Source organism: Aethina tumida, chromosome 6 (genome assembly GCF_024364675.1).
Source record: "Aethina tumida isolate Nest 87 chromosome 6, icAetTumi1.1, whole genome shotgun sequence".
Classification (NCBI taxonomy): domain Eukaryota; kingdom Metazoa; phylum Arthropoda; class Insecta; order Coleoptera; family Nitidulidae; genus Aethina; species Aethina tumida.
In genome coordinates, this window is record NC_065440.1 from 3486848 (window position 1) to 3497777 (window position 10930).

A 10930-nucleotide genomic window follows, 5' to 3' on the forward strand; every position below is an offset into this window, starting at 1 on the left:
TACTAAATTTTAAAAATATAATTATTAAAATTTTAAATTTTAAAATTTAAAAATATCAATACTATATTTTAAAAATTTAATTATTAAAATTTTAAATTTTAAAATTTAAAAATTTAATTTTTAAAATTTAAAAATTTAAATACTAAATTTTAAAAATTTAATTATTAAAACCTTAAATGTTAAAATTTAAAAATATAAATACTAAATTTTTAAAGCTTAATTATTAAAATTTTAAATATTAAAATATAAAAATTTAAATTTTAAAATTTAAAAATTTAAATACTAAATTTTAAAAATTTAATTATTTAAACTTTAAATTTTAAAATTCAAAAATTCAAATACTAAGTTTTAAAAATTTAATTATTAAAATTTTAAAATTTAAAAAATTTTAATTTTAATACTTAAAAATTTAAATACTAAATTTTAAAAATTTAATTATTAAAACTTTAAATTTTAAAATTTAAAAATTTAAATACTAAATTTTAAAAATTTAATTACTAAAATTTTAAATTTTATAATTTAAAAATTTAAATTTTAAAATTTAAAAATTTAAATACTAAATTTTAAAAATTTAATTATTAAAACTTTAAATTTTAAAATTTAAAAATATCAATACTAAATTTTAAAAATTAAATTATTAAAATTTTAAATTTTAAAATTTAGATATTTAAATTTTAAAATTTAAAAATTTAAATACCAAATTTTAAAAATTTAATTATTAAAACTTTAAATTTTAAAATTTAAAAATTTAAATACTAAATTTTAAAAATTTAATTATTAAAACTTTAAATTTTAAAATTTAAAAATTTTAATTTTAATATTTAAAAATTTAAATACTAAATTTTAAAAATATAATTATTAAAACTTTAAATTTTAAAATTTAAAAATTTAAATACTAAATATTAAAAAAAAAATTACTAAAACTTTAAATTTTAAAATTTAAAAATATCAATACTAAATTTTAAAAATTTAATTATTAAAATTTTAAATTTTAAAATTTAAAAATTTAAATTTTAAAATATAAAAATTTAAATATCAAATTTTAAAAATTTAATTATTAAAACTTTAAATTTTAAAATTTATAAATTTAAATACTAAATTTTAAAAATTTAATTCTTAAAATTTTAAATTTTAAAATTTAAAAATTTAATTTTTAAAATTTAAAAATTTAAATACTAAATTTTAAAAATTTAATTATTAAAACTTTAAATTTTAAAATATAAAAATTTAAATACTAAATTTTAAAAGTATAATTATTAAAATTTTAAATATTAAAATATAAAAATTTAAATTTTAAAATTTAAAAATTTAAATACTAAATTTTAAAAATTTAATTAATAAAACTTTAAATTTTAAAATTTAAAAATTTTAATACTAAATTTTAAAAATATAATTATTAAAACTTTAAATTTTAAAATTTTAAAATATCAATACTAAATTTTAAAAATTTAATTATTAAGATTTTAAATTTTAAAATTAAAAATTTAAATTTTAAAATTTAAAAATTTAAATAACAAATTTTAAAAATTTAATTATTAAAACTTTAAATTTTAAAATTTAAAAATTTAAATACTAAATTTTTAAAATTTAATTATTAAAACTTTAAATTTTAAAATTGAAAAATTCAAATACTAAATTTTAAAAGTTTAATTATTAAAATTTTAAATATTAAAATATAAAAATTTAAATTTTAAAATTTAAAAATTTAAATACTAAATTTTAAAAATTTAATTATTAAAACTTTAAATTTTAAAATTTAAAAATTTTAATACTAAATTTTAAAAATATAATTATTAAAACTTTAAATTTTAAAATTTAAAAATATCAATATTATATTTTAAAAATTTAATTATTAAAATTTTAAATTTTAAAATTTAAATACCAAATTTTATAAATTTAATTATTAAAACTTTAAATATTAAAATTTATAAATTTGAATACTAAATTTTAAAAATTTAATTCTTAAAATTTTAAATTTTAAAATTTAAAAATTTAATTTTTAAAATTTAAAAATTTAAATACTAAATTTTAAAAATTTAATTATTAAAACTTTAAATTTTAAAATTGAAAAATTCAAATACTAAATTTTAATAATTTAATTATTAAAATATTAAATTTTAAAATTTAATAATTTAAATACCAAATTTTAAAAATTTAATTCTTAAAATTTTAAATTTTAAAATTTAAAAATTTAATTTTTAAAATTTAAAAATTTAAATAATAAATTTTAAAAATTTAATTATTAAAACTTTAAATTTTAAAATATAAAAATTTAAATACTAAATTTTAAAAGTTTAATTATTAAAATTTTAAATATTAAAATATAAAAATTTAAATTTTAAAATTTAAAAATTTAAATACTAAATTTTAAAAATTTAATTATTAAAACTTTAAATTTTAAAATTTAAAAATTTAAATACTAAATTTTAAAAATTTTATTATTAAAACTTTAAATTTTAAAATTTAAAAATTTTAATACTAAATTTTAAAAATATAATTATTAAAACTTTAAATTTTAAAATTTAAAAATATCAATACTATATTTTAAAAATTTAATTATTAAAATTTTAAATTTTAAAATTTAAAAATTTAATTTTTAAAATTTAAAAATTTAAATACTAAATTTTAAAAATTTAATTATTTAAACTTTAAATTTTAAAATTCAAAAATTCAAATACTAAGTTTTAAAAATTTAATTATTAAAATTTTAAAATTTAAAAAATTTTAATTTTAATACTTAAAAATTTAAATACTAAATTTTAAAAATTTAATTATTAAAACTTTAAATTTTAAAATTTAAAAATTTAAATACTAAATTTTAAAAATTTAATTACTAAAATTTTAAATTTTATAATTTAAAAATTTAAATTTTAAAATTTAAAAATTTAAATACTAAATTTTAAAAATTTAATTATTAAAACTTTAAATTTTAAAATTTAAAAATTTAAATACTAAATTTTTAAAATATAATTATTAAAACTTTAAATTTTAAAATTTAAAAATTTAAATACCAAATTTTAAAAATTTAATTATTAAAACTTTAAATTTTAAAATTTAAAAATTTAAATACTAAATTTTAAAAATTTAATTATTAAAACTTTAAATTTTAAAATTTAAAAATTTTAATTTTAATATTTAAAAATTTAAATACTAAATTTTAAAAATATAATTATTAAAACTTTAAATTTTAAAATTTAAAAATTTAAATACTAAATATTAAAAAAAAAATTACTAAAACTTTAAATTTTAAAATTTAAAAATATCAATACTAAATTTTAAAAATTTAATTATTAAAATTTTAAATTTTAAAATTTAAAAATTTAAATTTTAAAATATAAAAATTTAAATATCAAATTTTAAAAATTTAATTATTAAAACTTTAAATTTTAAAATTTATAAATTTAAATACTAAATTTTAAAAATTTAATTCTTAAAATTTTAAATTTTAAAATTTAAAAATTTAATTTTTAAAATTTAAAAATTTAAATACTAAATTTTAAAAATTTAATTATTAAAACTTTAAATTTTAAAATATAAAAATTTAAATACTAAATTTTAAAAGTATAATTATTAAAATTTTAAATATTAAAATATAAAAATTTAAATTTTAAAATTTAAAAATTTAAATACTAAATTTTAAAAATTTAATTAATAAAACTTTAAATTTTAAAATTTAAAAATTTTAATACTAAATTTTAAAAATATAATTATTAAAACTTTAAATTTTAAAATTTTAAAATATCAATACTAAATTTTAAAAATTTAATTATTAAGATTTTAAATTTTAAAATTTAAAAATTTAAATTTTAAAATTTAAAAATTTAAATAACAAATTTTAAAAATTTAATTATTAAAACTTTAAATTTTAAAATTTAAAAATTTAAATACTAAATTTTTAAAATTTAATTATTAAAACTTTAAATTTTAAAATTGAAAAATTCAAATACTAAATTTTAAAAGTTTAATTATTAAAATTTTAAATATTAAAATATAAAAATTTAAATTTTAAAATTTAAAAATTTAAATACTAAATTTTAAAAATTTAATTATTAAAACTTTAAATTTTAAAATTTAAAAATTTTAATACTAAATTTTAAAAATATAATTATTAAAACTTTAAATTTTAAAATTTAAAAATATCAATATTATATTTTAAAAATTTAATTATTAAAATTTTAAATTTTAAAATTTAAATACCAAATTTTATAAATTTAATTATTAAAACTTTAAATATTAAAATTTATAAATTTGAATACTAAATTTTAAAAATTTAATTCTTAAAATTTTAAATTTTAAAATTTAAAAATTTAATTTTTAAAATTTAAAAATTTAAATACTAAATTTTAAAAATTTAATTATTAAAACTTTAAATTTTAAAATTGAAAAATTCAAATACTAAATTTTAATAATTTAATTATTAAAATATTAAATTTTAAAATTTAATAATTTAAATACCAAATTTTAAAAATTTAATTCTTAAAATTTTAAATTTTAAAATTTAAAAATTTAATTTTTAAAATTTAAAAATTTAAATAATAAATTTTAAAAATTTAATTATTAAAACTTTAAATTTTAAAATATAAAAATTTAAATACTAAATTTTAAAAGTTTAATTATTAAAATTTTAAATATTAAAATATAAAAATTTAAATTTTAAAATTTAAAAATTTAAATACTAAATTTTAAAAATTTAATTATTAAAACTTTAAATTTTAAAATTTAAAAATTTAAATACTAAATTTTAAAAATTTTATTATTAAAACTTTAAATTTTAAAATTTAAAAATTTTAATACTAAATTTTAAAAATATAATTATTAAAACTTTAAATTTTAAAATTTAAAAATATCAATACTATATTTTAAAAATTTAATTATTAAAATTTTAAATTTTAAAATTTAAAAATTTAATTTTTAAAATTTAAAAATTTAAATACTAAATTTTAAAAATTTAATTATTTAAACTTTAAATTTTAAAATTCAAAAATTCAAATACTAAGTTTTAAAAATTTAATTATTAAAATTTTAAAATTTAAAAAATTTTAATTTTAATACTTAAAAATTTAAATACTAAATTTTAAAAATTTAATTATTAAAACTTTAAATTTTAAAATTTAAAAATTTAAATACTAAATTTTAAAAATTTAATTACTAAAATTTTAAATTTTATAATTTAAAAATTTAAATTTTAAAATTTAAAAATTTAAATACTAAATTTTAAAAATTTAATTATTAAAACTTTAAATTTTAAAATTTAAAAATTTAAATACTAAATTTTTAAAATATAATTATTAAAACTTTAAATTTTAAAATTTGAAAATTTCAATACTAAATTTTAAAAATTTAATTATTAAAATTTTAAATTTTAAAATTTAAAAATTTAAATACTAAATTTTAAAAATTTAATTATTAAAATTTTAAATTTTAAAATTTAAAAATTTAATTTTTAAAATTTAAAAATTTAAATACTAAATTTTGAATATTTAATTATTAAAACTTTAAATTTTAAAATTTAAAAATTTAAATACTAAATTTTAAAAATTTAATTATTAAAACTTTAAATTTTAAAATTTAAAAATTTAAATACTAAATTTTAAAAATATAATTATTAAAACTTTAAATTTTAAAATTTAAAAATATCAATACTAAATTTTAAAAATTTAATTATTAAAATTTTAAATTTTAAAATTTAAAAATTTAAATTTTAAAATTGAAAAATTTAAAAACCAAATTTTAAAAATTTAATTATTAAAACTTTAAATTTTAAAATTTAAAAATTCAAATACTAAATTTTAAAAATTTAATTATTAAAATATTAAATTTTAAAATTTAAAAATTTAAATACTAAATTTTAAAAATTTAATTATTAAAACTTTAAATTTTAAAATTTAAATATATCAATACTAAATTTTAATAATTTAATTATTAAAATTTTAAATTTTAAAATTTAAAAATTTAAATTTTAAAATTTAAAAATTTAAATACCAAATTTTAAAAATTTAATTATTAAAACTTTAAATTTTTAAATTTAAAAATTTAAATACTAAATTTTAAAAATTTAATTATTAAAACTTTAAATTTTAAAATTTAAAAATTTTAATTTTAATATTTAAAAATTTAAATACTAAATTTTAAAAATATAATTATTAAAACTTTAAATTTTAAAATTTAAAAATTTAAATACTAAATATTAAAAATAAAATTATTAAAACTTTAAATTTTAAAATTTAAAAATATCAATACTAAATTTTAAAAATTTAATTATTAAAATTTTAAATTTTAAAATTTAAAAATTTAAATTTTAAAATTTAAAAATTTAAATACCAAATTTTAAAAATTTAATTATTAAACTTTAAATTTTAAAATTTATAAATTTAAATACTAAATTTTAAAAATTTAATTCATAAAATTTTAAATTTTAAAATTTAAAAATTTAAATACTAAATTTTAAAAATTTAATTATTAAAACTTTAAATTTTAAAATTTTAAAATTTAAATACTAAATTTTAAAAATATAATTATTAAAACTTTAAATTATAAAATTTAAAAATATCAATACTAAATTTTAAAAATTTAATTTTTAAAATTTTAAATTTTAAAATTTAAAAATTTAAATTTTAAAATTTAAAAATTTAAATATCAAATTTTAAAAATTTAATTATTAAAACTTTAAATTTTAAAATTTTTAAATTTAAATACTAAATTTTAAAAATTTAATTCTTAAAATTTTAAATTTTAAAATTTAAAAATTTAAATTTTAAAATTTAAAAATTTAATTTTTAAAATTTAAAAATTTAAATACTAAATTTTAAAAATTTAATTATTAAAACTTTAAATTTTAAAATATAAAAATTTAAATACTAAATTTTAAAAGTTTAATTATTAAAATTTTAAATTTTAAAATTTAAAAATTTAAATACTAAATTTTAAAAATTTAATTATTAAAACTTTAAATTTTAAAATTTAAAAATTTAAATACTAAATTTTAAAAAATTAATTGTTCAAACTTTAAATTTTAAAATTTAAAAATTTTAATACTAAATTTTAAAAATTTAATTATTAAAACTTTAAATTTTAAAATTTAAAAATTTTAATACTAAATTTTAAAAATATAATTATTAAAACTTTAAATTTTAAAATTCAAAAATTCAAATACTAAATTTTAAAAATTTAATTATTAAGATTTTAAATTTTAAAATTTAAAAATTTAAATACTAAATTTTAAAAAATTAATTGTTCAAACTTTAAATTTTAAAATTTAAAAATTTTAATACTAAATTTTAAAAATTTAATTATTAAAACTTTAAATTTTAAAATTTAAAAATTTAAATACTAAATTTTAAAAATTTAATTATTTAAACTTTAAATTTTAAAATTCAAAAATTCAAATACTAAATTTTAAAAATTTAATTATTAAGATTTTAAATTTTAAAATTTAAAAATTTAAATTTTAAAATTTAAAAATTTAAATAACAAATTTTAAAAATTTAATTATTAAAACTTTAAATTTTAAAATTTAAAAATTTAAATACTAAATTTTTAAAATTTAATTATTAAAACTTTAAATTTTAAAATTGAAAAATTCAAATACTAAATTTTAAAAGTTTAATTATTAAAATTTTAAATATTAAAATATAAAGATTTAAATTTTAAAATTTAAAAATTTAAATACTAAATTTTAAAAATTTAATTATTAAAACTTTAAATTTTAAAATTTAAAAATTTTAATACTAAATTTTAAAAATATAATTATTAAAACTTTAAATTTTAAAATTTAAAAATATCAATATTATATTTTAAAAATTTAATTATTAAAATTTTAAATTTTAAAATTTAAATACCAAATTTTATAAATTTAATTATTAAAACTTTAAATATTAAAATTTATAAATTTGAATACTAAATTTTAAAAATTTAATTCTTAAAATTTTAAATTTTAAAATTTAAAAATTTAATTTTTAAAATTTAAAAATTTAAATACTAAATTTTAAAAATTTAATTATTAAAACTTTAAATTTTAAAATTGAAAAATTCAAATACTAAATTTTAATAATTTAATTATTAAAATATTAAATTTTAAAATTTAATAATTTAAATACCAAATTTTAAAAATTTAATTCTTAAAATTTTAAATTTTAAAATTTAAAAATTTAATTTTTAAAATTTAAAAATTTAAATAATAAATTTTAAAAATTTAATTATTAAAACTTTAAATTTTAAAATATAAAAATTTAAATACTAAATTTTAAAAGTTTAATTATTAAAATTTTAAATATTAAAATATAAAAATTTAAATTTTAAAATTTAAAAATTTAAATACTAAATTTTAAAAATTTAATTATTAAAACTTTAAATTTTAAAATTTAAAAATTTAAATACTAAATTTTAAAAATTTTATTATTAAAACTTTAAATTTTAAAATTTAAAAATTTTAATACTAAATTTTAAAAATATAATTATTAAAACTTTAAATTTTAAAATTTAAAAATATCAATACTATATTTTAAAAATTTAATTATTAAAATTTTAAATTTTAAAATTTAAAAATTTAATTTTTAAAATTTAAAAATTTAAATACTAAATTTTAAAAATTTAATTATTTAAACTTTAAATTTTAAAATTCAAAAATTCAAATACTAAGTTTTAAAAATTTAATTATTAAAATTTTAAAATTTAAAAAATTTTAATTTTAATACTTAAAAATTTAAATACTAAATTTTAAAAATTTAATTATTAAAACTTTAAATTTTAAAATTTAAAAATTTAAATACTAAATTTTAAAAATTTAATTACTAAAATTTTAAATTTTATAATTTAAAAATTTAAATTTTAAAATTTAAAAATTTAAATACTAAATTTTAAAAATTTAATTATTAAAACTTTAAATTTTAAAATTTAAAAATTTAAATACTAAATTTTTAAAATATAATTATTAAAACTTTAAATTTTAAAATTTGAAAATTTCAATACTAAATTTTAAAAATTTAATTATTAAAATTTTAAATTTTAAAATTTAAAAATTTAAATACTAAATTTTAAAAATTTAATTATTAAAATTTTAAATTTTAAAATTTAAAAATTTAATTTTTAAAATTTAAAAATTTAAATACTAAATTTTGAATATTTAATTATTAAAACTTTAAATTTTAAAATTTAAAAATTTAAATACTAAATTTTAAAAATTTAATTATTAAAACTTTAAATTTTAAAATTTAAAAATTTAAATACTAAATTTTAAAAATATAATTATTAAAACTTTAAATTTTAAAATTTAAAAATATCAATACTAAATTTTAAAAATTTAATTATTAAAATTTTAAATTTTAAAATTTAAAAATTTAAATTTTAAAATTGAAAAATTTAAAAACCAAATTTTAAAAATTTAATTATTAAAACTTTAAATTTTAAAATTTAAAAATTCAAATACTAAATTTTAAAAATTTAATTATTAAAATATTAAATTTTAAAATTTAAAAATTTAAATACTAAATTTTAAAAATTTAATTATTAAAACTTTAAATTTTAAAATTTAAATATATCAATACTAAATTTTAATAATTTAATTATTAAAATTTTAAATTTTAAAATTTAAAAATTTAAATTTTAAAATTTAAAAATTTAAATACCAAATTTTAAAAATTTAATTATTAAAACTTTAAATTTTTAAATTTAAAAATTTAAATACTAAATTTTAAAAATTTAATTATTAAAACTTTAAATTTTAAAATTTAAAAATTTTAATTTTAATATTTAAAAATTTAAATACTAAATTTTAAAAATATAATTATTAAAACTTTAAATTTTAAAATTTAAAAATTTAAATACTAAATATTAAAAATAAAATTATTAAAACTTTAAATTTTAAAATTTAAAAATATCAATACTAAATTTTAAAAATTTAATTATTAAAATTTTAAATTTTAAAATTTAAAAATTTAAATTTTAAAATTTAAAAATTTAAATACCAAATTTTAAAAATTTAATTATTAAACTTTAAATTTTAAAATTTATAAATTTAAATACTAAATTTTAAAAATTTAATTCATAAAATTTTAAATTTTAAAATTTAAAAATTTAAATACTAAATTTTAAAAATTTAATTATTAAAACTTTAAATTTTAAAATTTTAAAATTTAAATACTAAATTTTAAAAATATAATTATTAAAACTTTAAATTATAAAATTTAAAAATATCAATACTAAATTTTAAAAATTTAATTTTTAAAATTTTAAATTTTAAAATTTAAAAATTTAAATTTTAAAATTTAAAAATTTAAATATCAAATTTTAAAAATTTAATTATTAAAACTTTAAATTTTAAAATTTTTAAATTTAAATACTAAATTTTAAAAATTTAATACTTAAAATTTTAAATTTTAAAATTTAAAAATTTAAATTTTAAAATTTAAAAATTTAATTTTTAAAATTTAAAAATTTAAATACTAAATTTTAAAAATTTAATTATTAAAACTTTAAATTTTAAAATATAAAAATTTAAATACTAAATTTTAAAAGTTTAATTATTAAAATTTTAAATTTTAAAATTTAAAAATTTAAATACTAAATTTTAAAAATTTAATTATTAAAACTTTAAATTTTAAAATTTAAAAATTTAAATACTAAATTTTAAAAAATTAATTGTTCAAACTTTAAATTTTAAAATTTAAAAATTTTAATACTAAATTTTAAAAATTTAATTATTAAAACTTTAAATTTTAAAATTTAAAAATAACATACAATATTTTAAAAACTTAATTATTAAAATTTTAAATTTTAAAATTTAAATACCAAATTTTATAAATTTAATTATTAAAACTTTAAATTTTAAAATTTAAAAATTTAAATACTAAATTTTAAAAATTTAATTATTAAAACTTTAAATTTTAAAATTTAAAAATTTTAATTTTAATATTTAAAAATTTAAATACTAAAT